Raw genomic sequence first — 16,409 nt, forward strand, 5'->3', positions numbered from 1 at the left:
GGAAATATTGTCGTTTAAGAAGAATGCGCGACAATCCATATTTAGAAATATTGTTGTTTAAGAAGAATGTGTAACAATCCGTATTTGGAAATATTGTCGTTTAAGTGCTTGTTTTTAAACTGATACGTTGGTGCTTGTAATGAGCAAGTGTTTTAGGCGCTTAAGCTAAGTGAGAGGATTTTTTGTCAGGTCAATCTTTTACTACGATTGTAATCGAGTCGACTACTAATCATGTCAATTTGCTTATAGGGGCTAACTGGCGTACCAAGGAACTCGAAATTGCTATATTAGGTCGAAATAGCCGTTCTGAGAGGCTTCTAGATCTGTCGCTGCTGAAATATCTCTAGCGTCAAGAATTGGTTCTGTCGCCAGAAGCTGGGATCTAGAGTCAGGCTCTGAACTCTGTTGTTAGACGCCAAATGTTGTTGCCAAACGACAGCCTTGTCGTCTGGTGCTGGAGTTGGGTCTTTACTCAGCTCTTGATGCCGTTGTTGCTTGATTTTGCTCCGAACTTTGAGCTTGGTCGTTTACTTTCAACCAAATCCGCTCAAATCTTTTGTAAATTAAAGCTCTTCATCTCTAATTTACTAATCTATGTAACTCTTCTTATCTTGGAGGAATCTCCTGTGTCATATTCGCGGTTTTTAAAAAAAAATCCGGGAATGTTCTTGCTTGCTGGGATGCACCTGCATTTATATCTTTGACTATATGACTTTGCTTATTTTTCTTTAGGGTTGGCCTAAGACTTAGTGTTATTTGACTCATTGACATGACATGACTCAAGGTATGACGACTCACTTCATGTGACTCGTGTGTGCATAGTGTTGACTCAATGTGATAACACAACATTACTCAATGTGTACATGACTCGTGTGTGCATTGTAATGTGATCGTGCGACTCGAAAATGCAAAAAAAGCAAAATTTTTCCGTCATTTTTGTGGAGGGTACCGACTTTCTCCCGAAAAAGAAAGACGCGAAAGAGAATCAAAGCTTTTAATGGTGCATGTTGAATGAGCTTAGTCAAATGTTGTTTGATACTATCTCTCAAGGTGCAAGGATTAATTCATCCTAGGCTATCTCAACTGTTGACTCCATGATGAAAATATTTGGGTAACTTAGGCACAGAGGCTAAGCACTTCATACTTTGTGATGCAATGATGAGTGATCTTGATATGACAAGGCATGCTTCAGCATTGTGTTAAGATTTCATGACAAAGGGTTCCTAAGGGAAGGACTATTTGGTCATGTATCTGTGATGTGTGTGATAATGATTCTAAAGTTAGGCCGCAAGGGCTAAGTGTGTGGGAAAATATTATTTCAAGAAGAGTCAAATGATGGTGACTCTTTAGGCTAGGTAAGCTAATGATGTAAGGATCAAGCTCCCAAATCTAGCTCTAAGTAGATAGGGATGAGCATTGAAGATCCCTTGATATGACCATGATGTGTGAATTTGAATATGAATGCATGTTTATTACGACCGCACCCCAATGTGAGGTTGCCTACGTATCCATTACGAATCAGGCTGAACGTAGCTCTAGCCGAACCTCACACAAGTGTGTATAACTCAAAAAGGTCTTTTGAAGGGTTGTAACGTGGTTAGGCTAAAGGTTATAGAAGAAGGGGATAAAAGCTCAAGACCCTCGATAAGCCCCAAAGGTGTGCAACTTTGCTTTTGGATATTTGTATTTTCATGCTTGAGGTTTTCTACTCTTTTTTAGCTCTTTCTTTTGCTTTAGCATTTATTTCATTTTTATAAGTTTGGGCAATCTCGATCATGCGGCCTATCACTCACTTAGCATTCATGTTTTTCAGGCACGGTACCGAGCACTCGATAAGAGACGCAATCTGAGACGTGTTCATTTCAAAGACATGTTCCTGTCAATGACATTGGAGCACTTGCCCTGCTGTACACTTTTATTTATTTTTTTTACTTATGACGTGGGCTGTAGATGGTCTGCTTGTCCCCGGACGTGGGATGTAATTGAGACCTGCAAAATAAAATTTGTCAGGGGACTCGTATATACTGTGATTGACTTGACCAACTGACTTGACCAAGTTTGACTTGACACGACATAACATGACATGAGTATGACTTGTGATTGTGTGTGTATTGAGTGAGTGTGTGCACTGACACAAGCATTTAAAAATGCAAAAGCAAAAAATTTTCGTCATTTTTGTCATGAGTGGAGGGTACCGACTTTCTCCCGAAAAAGAAAGAAATGAAAAATGAGGTTTTGTTTTTAAACTTCCCTAAAATAAAAGTCATGATAAAAAAAGGGAAGAAGTTTTGAACTTCCTTGTTGAGCAAGACGAAATGACTCGTATGAATTTAATTGCTTCTCCTGAAAATAATGTATGCATGATGCATGTTCTTAGGCTAGGAGGCTAAGGACAATTACATCATTTGACACGATAGATTAATGAACTTAAGTCATGGAGCTAAGCATCATATATGGTGTAAAAAAAGTGATCTTGAACGTCACTTAGGTCTGGAAGCTAAGCACGTATATAGATGAAGTGATTATGAACGTTGCTTAGGTCAAGGAGCTAAGAACGATATGCTTTTTATTATTACAAATCATTGATATAGAAATGTTACTCAGCACATTATGCGATGCATGAAACAATGAACATTGCTTAGGTCAAGAAGCTAAGCAAGTATACAACGTTTCTTCTAATGAATGCTGTCTTGAAAGAAGATGAAGCATGCGCGGTAGGGAAACAATATTTCATGATAAAGGGTTCCTAAGGGAAAGACGATATGGATATGTATGTGTGAAAGAAGTGTGTGAAAGTGATACTAAGGTGAGGCTACAAAGGTTATGGTGATGGAAATATATGTGTGAATTGAAGAGTCAAAGATGATGACTCTTTAGGCTGGGTAAGCTAATGTGATGTGGGTTCAAGCCCCCAAGTCTAGCTCTAAAATGGGTCGGGATATAGAGATAAGCATTGGATATTCTTTGACTCTATCATGCATATATATGAATATGAATGTGGCCGCACCTAAATGTGAGGTTGCCTACGTATCCGTAAGGAATCAGGCCGAACGTAGCTCTAACCGAACTTTGCACAAGTGTATGTATACCTCAAAGAGGTCTTTCAAGGGTTGTAATGTTGTTAAGTTGATGGTTTAAGGAAGAAAGGGGTAAAAGGCTCAAGACTCAAGAGAAGCCCCCAAGATGTGTAATTGTGAATTTGAAAATTTTGAATTTTGCAAGTTTATTTTCAACACATATATATTTTTTATTTTTTATTTTTTATTTTTTGCTTTGATATTTTTTTTCATTCTTTTGAATCAATGTAGGCAATCTCAGATCATGCGGTCCATCACTCACTTAGCATTCATGTTTCTCAGGCACGGTACCAAGCACTCGACGAGAGACGCAATTTGAGACGTGTTCGTATCAATGACATTGGAACACTTGCCTTTAGACATTGTTTTATTGTTGCTTTGCTGCTTTTTTCTTTTTTTCTTTTTTTTTTCCTACTTGCTTTTTGAATGTTATACAATTACACATCATCCAATCCCAGGGTTAAGTGAATGTGGGTTGAAAAAATGAAGGCCAAACGTTAGACGGGGCTCAAAATGGTTTATGAAGAAATGGAATGTGATTGAACGGTTAACAGGGAATGACAGGGTTGCAAAGGTCCCTCAAGTCATTGGTGTACCTTGGGTTTGGTTTGGTAATTGATTTTTTTTTTCTTATTTTTATTTTTTACTTTTTTTTTAATTTTTTGTTTGGCGAATGACATGATCTAAAGCGAAGGAAAGAAATGATCATTGATGGAACATGGCATATAGACATTAGGATAAGGAGAACCTATGCTAGACTTATTAGGGGAAAGGGGTTAAAAACGAAAGAAAAAAAGCATGAAATCTTGTATGGAAACTTGTCTTGTGCTTAGTCTTCATGGTTGCTTATGAATTACTTGTTACCGGCAAGAGGAACAAGAAGTTTGTTATTGCTGATGCTTTTATTGGAAGAGAAGAAGGAAGGAACGACGTTCCCCTTATTCTTCCAACTCTTGCCTAGTGATTCTTGAACTCGAGTATTATGGAACAAAATGATCTCACTTAATTAATTGACTCAATACTCGGATTGGAAAGGAAGAGTGTATAAAAGAATTTTGAAAACCAATGGGGAATACTCCACCCATTACTATTACGACGGAAAGCGATGCATGCATGGTCCTAGTATACGATCATAAAAAATATAGTGCATTATTCGAAGACAAAGTGTGTGCAATGACTCAACATGTGAGATTAGGTGAGTTTATTAAGATTTGTGGTATGATCGCATGGCTAGACATGAGGACTTGTGAAAAACAAAAGACCCAATGACCAAATAGCATGGAAAACTAAAAGACAAACTAACTTGATTAATTTTGTCAAATTTTAATGTTTATGCTATTTACTAGGTGAAAACGGTCCATTGTCAATCGTTAGTCATAAATAAGATCAACCACAATCAAAGACAAAGAACACATGTTAAGGTTAGCACAAAAATCGATCACAAGAAACTAGGAAGAGGACTAGGAATCTAGACGAGTTATGACTCATGAGTATAAAATAAATAAATAAATAAATAAATAAAAATAAAAATCTATAATCGATCCTATGTTATACGAGTTGACATGGATTAAAGGACTTGGCTAAGACTAGCTTGACACGAATATTTTTTTTTTTAAAATAAAATAAAAAAGGTAACGCTAAAAAGACACCTAAACTGGACAGGCTGTAGTATATCGGTTATAACTTTTGATGTGTGATTCTAATTAGGACAAAACCAGCTTCAAATGAAAGATAAAACTCGGGGCTATAGATCCATAGGTTTCACGACACGTAACTCTTTCTAGAACTCCGGCTATGACCAAAACAAGTTGACTCTTATGTAGTATACGGGAATAAAAATCCGAGTTGACTCAAATTTAAAAAAAATCTATGACACGACTCTAAAAAAAATAAAAAGGGTTTGATAAGAGAAAAAAAATAATTAAAAAAAGTCAATAAAAAAATGCACATATAAGCATATTGTCACGCATGATGCAATGGACTTCGCAACCTAAAGTCAAGTTCTATGTTCGACTATGGTCAAGTTTATGGGTGTCAAAGGGTACCATGGTTAAGAGTTTGGACGCGTTAGCAAGGCAGCCTCCCTTGAGGGTGTATGCCAACGAGCGGCTCCGCGAGTTTGTGATGAAATCAAACTCGACTCCATGGTTTGGGTGGATTTAAAAACTCGGATGAACCCTTATTGCCATGAGCATTTTCGGGTTGATAGAGCATAAATCCCCCGGGCTAGCCACATACGTATGACACGTACTATAGTGGAAAATTAGGTAAGCTAAAATGCATATGCATATGTGACAATGCCAATTAAATCACAGGAATATTTTTCAAGAATCTTTCAAGTCTCATCCACTCATCTACGATCAGTCAAATCGATAAATAACCAAGAATCCTTCCTAGTGGAGTCACCAAATTATATGCGTCGTTCGAAGTGTGCCTACGTTAAAAGCATGTGTGAATATGCTTGGCACTCATAGGAAGTGGGAATTGACATAGTATGATTAGGGACAAATAAAGTAGGGAGCCGCCAACATGTTTTTAAGGAACTTGTAAACCGTTCACGGATCCTAAAAGGCAACCACGATAAGGGACAACGATAGGCAACAACGATTGACCCGTGAAGGTTACACCCAATTCATAATCCATGAGATTACTAACTCCATATGGTTCGGAACCACAAAAGGAGGATCGGGGATGATGGTATGAAGTGAGTCATGGAGTCACATTCGCCCGTATTGGCCTCTACTCGATTCTTATAGTGAAAAACATTCCTGCGATCTCAAAGGTATACAAACAGAGATTCAATTTGCTCCAAACTATTATTATGCTATATTTGTTTAATATTAATGCAACATATAATTCTATAATATTTGTGATCACTTGAATTAAATAACAAGATTAAAAAGGAACCTAACCCGGTTGTCTAAATTATCTTATTTGGCGTGATTTTCAATTACATATTCCCTTTAAACATGCAATATAGTGATCATAAAAATAATAGAATAACATCAATATTGGAAGCAATTTAGTAATAATTCCAACAATATAAAATCGTTAGCAAAATAATAGAAATAAGAGGAACATAATTCTTACTTTGATTCTGTTTGTTTGCAACTATAAAATAATAAACGAGTTAGTAACTTCAAGGAAATAATAATAAAACAATAATTAAATTAAATTAAATAGAATAGAGTTGATTTGGGGCCAAACCCTCAAACAGTTCTACCTTTCACGCCTTGGCTTAAGGATAGAACCACGAGTAAAGTATGGGCTCCTTGGAGTGCTTGAAGAAGGAATTTTGAAAGGAAAAAGGGTAGGCTAGTGTTTAGGCTGGAGCATAGAAGAGAGAAAAATAGAGAATTAATTGAAGCCCCGTACATCAGAAATGAGGGGGTATTTATAGAAAAAATGTGCTGAGGGAACACACGGAACCTTAAAATGATAAAAACCCTTAAAAAGTATCCCGCGACACGGCAAAGTGTACCGTGACACGGTAAGTCCCATCGTCAGACGGGAAATATTCCCGTGACACGGTATAAATTTTCGTGACGCGGGATATATTTAGTGAACGGGAAGAGAAAACGCGTTAAGGGTTTACGCGGAAAGGACACGGAAATTCCCATGTCACGGGAAATCCCACCATCAAACGGGAAAGATTCCCGTGACACAGTGGACTTCTGCCGTAACGCGGGAATTTTAAGTCCATTTTTCCGTCTAAATACATTTTTAACCCTAATTTCGTTCAGCATTTTAAGTGTCGATTGATAATTTCGGGCCTTTTTCTGATTTATTATTATTTGGGCTAAGAAATTAAGCAAATAAAATAAATAAAAGGTTTGGGCCAAAAATAAATAATAAAACAATAAAATAAAAACGGTTTGGGCTGAAATTAAAACTATGCTTTGACCAAACATCAAGACTGATCCATGGACTATTCAAAAATTGAATTTAATTAAATACGATTTTTTAAGCACTCTCGGGATTAAATACTGAACCCGACCAATAGTGACGGTGAAAGGTTGTTCATCATCGGGTTTGGTTTTGGGGAGACATTTTTAGGTGTATACACCTCCAAGACCCCTTGTGAACTAATGCCTTGAAATTTGTAGTCACTAGATAGCTTGCTCAAGCTCTCTTGCATGAGGTCCATCTGTTGTTTCTTCATAGGGTCATTGATTTTGAGGGTTAAAGCCTTCAATGCTTCATTCACGGTAGTCAATTGATTCCTAAGTTCATTGACTTCTTCTTGACTTGCCATTATCTTTATAGCATTCCTCTTTTGACGAATCGGTTTATCAAAAAGTAAGACTTGAATAAAGAGGTTGTCCTTGATTAATCGCCATTCTCTCCTTGACCAAGTACTATGGAAAGGGAAATTAGGGATATTGACTGTTAATTATTTGACTCAAAATCTATTCAACATGCAATGGATGGAAGAAGGTAGGAAGAATGAAGGTTGTGATGTGGAGAAAGCATGTAGAGAATGGAAAGATGTTGTATATGGAGAGATAAGAAAATTAGCAATAGAATGTACCCCCAACTCAAATGACCGAAAAAACCGACTCATGCATGAACCTAAGACATGGTCATTGTGTGAAAAGAGTATGTACAAAGTATGTGCTAAGACTAGTGAGTGTAGGTGACATGTTAAGACTCGTGTCATGACCATGTGGCTAGACTATGTGACTAGAATCAAGCAAAGACTAAGTTAAGACTTCACGTATATGCATTAAATTTGACAGGCTGTGGTATTTTAGTCATAACTTTTTATCTGTGACTCTGATTGGGATGATACTAACGCAAAATTAAAGATAAAACTCGGGGCTACAGATCCATAGGTTGTACGACTTGTGACTCTTCCTAGAACTCCGGTTATGACCAAAACAAGTGGACACATGTGCAGTATACGGGAATAAAAATCCGGGTTGACTCAAAAGAATTATGACTTGATTTTAGACATATTTATTAGCTCAAATTAATTAATTAATTAAGAAAAGTCCTTTAGTCATTACCCAGTTTGTTTAGTCATAACACAAGTCAAACAAACGGTTAGGAAAAAACACATAGAGTATGCACAACAAATAATGCACAATTAGTCAATTAGGCACAACATGATGCAATGAGTTTGCAACCTAACCATGGCTCTAGTTCTCTAAAGTTCGGGATATGGGTTAGTCAAAGAGAGTCCATGGTATATTGTCTGGATGCACCGCGCGGAACCCTTATCATGAAGAGTTGGCGCGAGTGGATAGGACACCGCGAGTTAAGAAAAACTCGCTTCCATGGTTTGGTGAATTCAACATTCTCGGACGTACCCTTTGTTGCTCAGAGCGTTCAATCAGGTAGATGGAGCATGAATTCCCAGAAGGTTATGTCCATATTTAAAACACATATGGGTTTCAAAAACGTGAGAAAAACTCAATAAGGAAGTAGGATCGAGCAAACAGTGCTAAAAACTGGTCAAAATTATAACGCATATTTCTGGCTCTGTATTGGAAGAACTTGGCGCTAGCAAACAGAGGCAAGCGCCACCTTTTGGCTTTAGCGCCTAGCGACAGAGGCTGTCGTCTGGCGCTATATTCAAAACGTTGGCGCTAATCTTTGTTCGCTGACGCTAGTTCCTACATGCCTCAGCAGCTTTCTGTGCTCGATAAAATTTTTCAGTTTCACGCAGCATTATTTCGATGCTAGTTGTGAAAGATATTCCTCAAATTTCCTACGTGTAAAAATCCTATGTTTTAACTCAATACGGATGGTCTTTCCAATGAGATTTTTTTTATGCATAAGCCAATAATGTTAATCAAAATTACGCACATGAAATACTTAGAACTTTTCGAGTCTCATCCACTCATTCTAAATCATTGCCGAAACAAATTCAGGAATTAAAATAGAAATTCTCCCCAGTGGAGTCGCTAAAAACTAGAGGGAATATTTCAAGCATTAACCCCTAACTTTAACCCCACTGTGATCATACACTAAAATACGGTGGCGTCCAAAAGGAAAGAAAATAGAGGAAAAGAGTCGCCAAGAAGTTTTAGGAACTTGTAAACCGTTCACAGGGTGAAGGTTACACCCCTTAACAATCCAGGAGATCGTCAACTCCAATAGGTTTAGAACCATGACTGTTAGTTCGGGGATGAAGGTACAAATCCTACCTAAAAGAGATTGAACCTGCCCTAATAATAGGCCTCTACTGTATTCTGATCGTATTCATGTGCGCTTTTTGACTAACATGCAATTAATAGGATTAACCTAAACCTGTTTATCTATGTTGGTTGAATATTAATGCACAAATAAATCTATTATTGGCGATCACTTGAGTTATAATCAAATTAACCCTAAACAAGATTATTAATTATCTTATTAAGCGTGATTACAAGTACGAAATTCCCTTTAAACATGCATAAAAGGCGTGATCAAGCAATAAGAATAATTAAGCATCAAGCAACATAATAGATAATCAAAACAATAATTATAATCATAATAAATAATTATAACAATAATTATAATCATAATAAAAAATTATAATCATAGAAATAAACATGTTCATGTTAAAGCATAATAATAATATCAAGATCCTAGGCATGATACTAACAAGATTAATAACAAACCCTATAATGTCACTAAACATCAAAAATCAAAGCTTTAACCCTAACATGAATATTAGGAAGAACATAGGAAGCATCATAATAATCATACTTGATTTAAGGAACAATATTCTTTACCCTAAACATGATACTAGGAATTTATTGTTGTCATTCTAAACATCAAATTAAGAAAAACATCATAACATGATACTAGGAATCAAAATAACAACCTAGACATGATTTGTATATCATAACAAAAATAAATAAATTAAAGCACTTACTTGGATGCCTCGTATCTCTTTCTAATAACAAAATACACACGTTAGTAACTTCAAGGAAAATAATAAACAAGAATTAAATTAAATAATTGAAAGAGAGATTTGGGACCAAACCCTCAGAAATAAAAACCTTTAACGTCTAGGGCGAAGGCAACTTCGAACAATGCTAGGTGTGTCTAGGTCTTGTGAATGTGGAATTTTGTAAAAAAGAGGGTAGGTTTAGAAAAGAGAGAGAGAAGCTTTAGCTTAAGAAAGAAAAGAATTAGAGAGAATAAAAATTTATGATTGTAGATGAATGTAGATGATTCAAAACGGAGTTTTTAGGAGGCTATTAATAGAGAAAATCAGCCAAAAAGATAGAAAATCGAACCAGAGTTGTGACGTGAAAAAACAGAGTTAGCGCCAGACGCTAATGCTAGCGCCAGGCGCCAAGCTTAGCGCCAGGCGCTAATTAAGTTTTTGACGAGTTTTCTAAAATCAGATAGAAATTAACCGTACAGGAGGATAAAATCGTAATTTCCTCAAAAACATTCTTTTATTCTAATTAAAACTCTAAAAAGTCAATTTATCAATGCTAATTGAATTAGGAATGAAAAGAACCTTCTAGAAGAATCTAGAAGAATAAATCCATTCCTAATTGCATTAAGAATGATAAATCCATATTAGGCCCTCCTCTTGATCATTGGGCCGCATATGTTTAAACCGGGCCCAGTTTAGTAATCTTCCATAACTTACTCAATATTCATCGGAATTGGGCTTATAATATATCTTTGGAAAGCTCTTTTCAAGCCCCATCCAACTACACTACTATTGGACCCATATCATGGACCAACCAAACTGGATTGGCTGTTTTTCTAAAAATAGGTTTTCAAAAATAGAGAGAAAAGAATAGAAATTAAAACTATCCGCAACACTAGACTTTCCACACTTTCACTTCATTCAATTATGATTCGACGTGAGAGGTACTCATCACCGGGTTTGGTTTTGGGGAGACACAAATGGGTGTCTACAGCAGGGTCTTCTTGGAGAGGGTGCGACCGATCAGTTTTTCTTCTTTGTCTATTAATACTCTTGTAAATCCTTTTAAAGGCCAACTTTTAGATAATATTTCATTTGCTTAGTTTTTAAAGAGAGAAACTAGAGATAAGTAAGAGAGAAAGTAGATATTGTAATCTTTGGATTTGGTTTGTAATTCAACATTGTTTCTTCAATCAAGTTTGTGATTCTTCTTCATATCAATCGAAGTTTGTAAGATTTTGTTTCTTTCAATTTACTTCAATTACAATTACCAATATTTGGTTTGGATTTTGATTTAGTTTTAAGAATTTGTTGATTGATTGTATTTCCTTTTGATTTTGTTTGAGATGAATATGTTTGTGATTGAATTTGTTTTGCCTTTGAATTTCACCATGATTATTGAGTAGATTAGTTGCTAGGGAGAAAGGAAGCATGCGTTATTAGTGTTTTTTTCTCATTGATGATCCTTGATTGATTGAATTGTTGCAATTAAATTGGTTGACATAGTTGTGCATGTGATTAATTAGACTAGGAGTGATCAACCTATAAGATTAATCTAGATTACATTGCAAATTTTAATGACACGGACAATTGATTTGGAAATTGCTTTCATTGATTGAATTTGTTTGTGATTATCCTTGTTAGCCATTCATAGTGAACCCTAGCTTGCTTTATAGGAGAAAACCTTTGAATTCCTTTGATTGCAACTATTGTTTGTCCCTTGCAATGTTTGAATCAATTGGCTGATCTATCAATTAGCATGATTGTTATGCTTGCATGTGGAACCTATATCCCTAGTGTTTAGTATATTGATTGATTTCTTTTAATAGTTTGATTCTTGTTATCTTAGTTACAAAGCTCAACCATTGATAATTCTTCGATTTAGCTTAACATTAGACTATAGCATAACTTCGATTCATTCCTTTGGGTTCGACCCTAAACTTTCCTCTATACTCGTATAAGGTTTGTTGTGCGTTTACAAATTTTGTTTGACCAAGGGAGAATTAGATGACGACCTAGTTCCAACCCTTGTCAAAATGGCGTCGTTGCCGGGGATTGACATTGGTGCTTTGTTATAGTTGTTGAGGCTATACTTGTAGCCGTGCTACTAATCATTTCCTTTGTGTTGTATGCATAGAGCACGTGGCCTGGTCATTCACTAGTGCAATTTGATCTGGAGATTGAGAGGACTATTACAAAACTAATGCTATGTTTGGATAACAAACTAGAAGGGAAATGGAAGGGAGGGAAATAGGAGGAAGGGGGAGGAAGGGAAAGTGGAGGAAAATATGAGCTCCATTTTCCCTCCAAATCTCTCCAATTTTGAAGGGATTGTCTTTATAAAAGGAGGAGGGAAAATGGATCCCTCCCTCCCCCTCCCCTTCCCTAATATATTATCCAAACAAGGAACTTTGTCTCCCTCCCTTTCCCTTCCCTTCCTTTCCTTCCATTTTTTGCTATCCAAACATAGCCTAAGGGTTGCTAGGCGATCTTTTAGCTCTTCCATTTCAAGTGAGGAAGAACCGCAACCAGAAGAACAAGCAAGAATGGGAGAGAATCCGAGAGTGGCATTGAAAGAATTGGGGATTCCCGGTGAATATAGATTTTAGAGTGGAATTGCTCCACCTAGAACTCCGGCAAATGATTTTGAATTTAGGCCGGCTATGATCACTTTGATAGAGAGGCGACAATTTAGTGGATACAAGAATGAGATCCCGCTAAATCAAATCAAGGAGTTCGAAAAATATTGCAATACTATTAAAGTGAACGGAGTTTCCCAAGAATTCATCCGCCTCAAGCTCTTTCCATTTTCTCTCATTGGGCGTGCTTTGGAATGGCTAAACAAGGAGGTTAAGCCGAATTCTATAACTACATGGGACGAGGTTACAAAGGAATTTCTAACCCAATCTATCCTCAAAATAAAACGGCAGAGGCAAGAGCTTTGATTCAAGGCTTCAAACAAAAGCCAAGTGAGAGCTTCTATGAAGCGTGGGATAGATATAAAGAGTATTAAAGGGAGTGTCCTCACCACGGGATTCCAACCTATCAAATTATTCAGATTTTCTATGGTGGCCTAAGTCCCCAAGGCAAGTCATGCCTAGTTGGATGAGTCGGAGGTGCCATCATGAACAGGACGGAAGAAGAAGTGGTGGACGTTATTGAGGATGTTGTGAGTTACTATAGAGATTGGCAAGATGGTGAGAGAGAATCAACTAGCAAGACTAGCTCTTCCGTGTACTCAGTTGATCAGTTGAATGCAATCAACAATCTCTCCTAACAAATGGAAAACTTGGGGAAGGAAGTGAGTGCAATCAAGGAAAAATTGGAGAGTTCTTCTTCCCAAGCTCCAAGTCTTCCCTCCCAATTTAAAGGGAGAGGTACTCCTTTTAACTCTCATCCCCCTCCTTCTTCAAGTAACATGCCTAGTGATTGTTTGTTTTGTGATGTGTGTGGTTCTTATGATCATGATTCTAGTAATCGCCCTCATGCTTTTCCAGATGTGAATGATGATTTTTATAATAATGAGAGTGAGCATGTGAACTATGTGACAAACAACAATAATATGCAAAGGTTTGATAACCAAAGGGGTCAATGAAATAGGAATTACCAAAACCATGGTAATTTTGACAATTATAACCAAGGTGGTTATTATAGGAACCAAGGGAACCAAGGTTCTCGAGGTAACTATAACAAACAAGGTTATAGTGGCCAAAATCAAAACCAAAATTATGGTAATCAAAACCAAGGTTATAGAAATCAAAATCAAGTTGGTGGTAACCATAATCAAGGTTATGGTCAAAATCAAAATAGGGGTAATTAGAACAATTAAGAGAGAGGCAATTTTCAAAATAATGCTCAAAGAGGCCCTCCACCTGGATTTGCTTTAAAGACTCAAGTTGATAATTCCTATTCACAATCCTCTTCTTCTAGGACTAATTTTGAGGAAATCATTGAAAATCAAACAAAGTTGTTGAGCACTTACATGGCCGTAAGTGATAAGAAATTCAAGGAGGTGATGACTCATAATAAGATGCTTGAAAACCAAATTTCTCAACTTGCCAATGCTTTGAAAGACCATGATAGTCCTTCTTCTTTACCTTCCCAAGGCTTAGATCCTAAGAGACCCGTGAATGCTATTGTTACAAGAAGTGGTAAGGTTCTTGAGGAGAGTTTGCCTAGGAAGAACGGAACTAAGGAGCTCCCTAAGGAGGTTTTGGTAGAAGATGAGAGAAATGGTGCATCTTTCAGTGAGGTTGTGATTGAGACACCTAGAGAGGTAAGAGTTGAGAAAGAAATTGTTAAACCCAAGCTTCCATATCCACAAAAATTCATGAGACATAAATTGGATAAACAATTTGGAAGATTTATTGATATGCTTCAGCAACTTCATCTTTCTCTACCTTTTACTGAAGTTCTTACCCAAATGCCCAACTATGCAAAATTCCTCAAAGACATTTTGAGTAGTAGGAGGTCTTGTGATGTGGTGGAGACGGTCAACTTGACCGAGAATTGTAGTGAAATTATGATGAATAAGATGCCACCCAAGTAAAAAGATCCCGGAAACCTCTCTATTCCTTGTGCCATTAACAAGATGCAAATTGATAATGCCTTATTTGACTTAGGAGCTAGTGTTAGCTTAATGCCATATTCGGTTTATCAAAGACTTGAGTTAGGGGAAGTTATACCTTCCAAAATCACCTTGCAATTGGTCGATAGGTCAATTAAGATTCCTAAGGGGAATGTTGAGGATGTTCCTTTGAGAGTAGGGAAGTTTGTGATTCCGGTAGATTTTGTGGTTCTTGAAATTGATGAAGATGATACCATTCCCATTATTCTTGGTAGACCTTTTCTAGCTACCAGGGGTTCTATGATTGATGTTAAAAATGCAAAAATTTCACTCAATGTAGGAGATGAGGTCATTGAATTCGACTTGAATGAAAGCATGAAGTATCCATGTTCTTCTTTAGAAAATCTCATGTTGATTGATTCTCTTGATCTTATTGTATCTTTCATGTATGAGCACTTGCTCACTTCTAATTATCCTCTTGAGAATGTCTTATTGAACAAGGATAAGATAGGTGCTCCTATCAAGGAAGTAGCAATGTATGAGGATTTGCTAAATGGAAGCATTGAGGAAGTGGATGAGCATATGTGTATGAATATCTCAAGCCAAGAAGCTTTGCAAGCCGCCACTTCAAAGGAAGGTAAAGGTGTACAAATGGTTGAGCTCAAACCTCTTGCATCACACCTTAGGTATGAATTTTTGGGACCCAACTCTACTTTCCCTGTGATTGTTAGCTCTTCCTTGAGTGAGCACCAAGCTCAAAAGTTGTGTGATGCTTTGAGGAAGCATTAAGGTGCTTTGGGATATACCATTGATAACCTCAAAGGTATAAGCCCCGCTTTGTGTACACATCACATAACTCTTGAGGAGGGTACTCTACCTTCCATTGAGAGGCAACAAAAGCTACATCACCAAATGAGAGATGTAGTGAAGAAGGAGATCACCAAACTTTTAGATGTGGGAATTATATTTCCCATTTCTAATTCTAAGTGGGTTTCTCCCGTTCACGTTGTCCCAAAGAAGGGAGGTATGACCGTCGTTGAGAATGAGAAAGGTGAGCTCATTCTAACGAGGACAGTAACGGGATGGAGGATGTTTATAGACTATAGACGTCTAAACACATCCACAAAGAAAGATCGTTTCCTCCTTCCTTTCATTGATCAAATGCTTGAAAGAGTAACAAGGCACAAGTATTATTGTTTTCTTGATGGTTATTCGGGATTTTTCCAAATCCTATTCATCCCGATGACCAAGAGAGAACTACTTTTAATTGTCCCTATGGTACCTTTGCCTATAGGAGAATGCAATTCGGCCTTTGCAATGCTCCCACCATTTTCCAACGGTGTATGATGAGTATCTTTGGAGACATATTGGAAGACGATATGGAGGTTTTTATGGATGACTTTTCTGTAGGTGGGGTTTCCTATGAGGCTTGCCTTAAAAATCTTGAAAAGTGTTTGGCAAGGTGTGAAAAAGTGAATTTGGTGTTGAATTGGGAAAAATTCCATTTCATGGTTGAAGAAGGAATAGTTCTTGGGCACAAAATTTCTCACAAAGGCATAAAGGTGGACAAGGCAGAGATTAAGGTTATTAAAAATTTACCACCTCCTGTCAATGTGAAGGGTGTGAGGTCATTTTTTGGCCATGCTGGGTTCTATAGAAGATTTATCAAAAGCTTTTCCCTCATTGCAAAGCCCCTCGTTGATCTTCTTCAAAAAAATGTCGAGTTTGTATTTGATGACAAGTGTTTGGAGGCATTCAATAAGTTTAAGAAAGCTCTAATCACTTCTCCTGTTGTTCAAGCTCCAAGATGGGATTTACCATTTGAGTTGATGTGTGATGCAAGTGATTTGCTAATAGGTGGTGTCTTGGGTCAAAGAGTGGACAT

General features: G+C 37.0%; 1 non-coding gene across 1 annotated transcript; it reads right to left on the bottom strand.

The window, feature by feature from the left end:
* Positions 1-12,887: 12,887 nt before the first annotated feature.
* On the bottom strand, positions 12,888-12,993 carry LOC145561103 (small nucleolar RNA R71). Its single transcript, XR_014093683.1, has one exon. It is a non-coding gene; the product is annotated as a small nucleolar RNA R71 (small nucleolar RNA).
* Positions 12,994-16,409: the final 3,416 nt, after the last annotated feature.

This window comes from Chenopodium album, chromosome 9 (assembly GCF_948465745.1).
Source record: "Chenopodium album chromosome 9, dcCheAlbu1.1, whole genome shotgun sequence".
Classification (NCBI taxonomy): Eukaryota; Viridiplantae; Streptophyta; class Magnoliopsida; order Caryophyllales; family Amaranthaceae; genus Chenopodium; species Chenopodium album.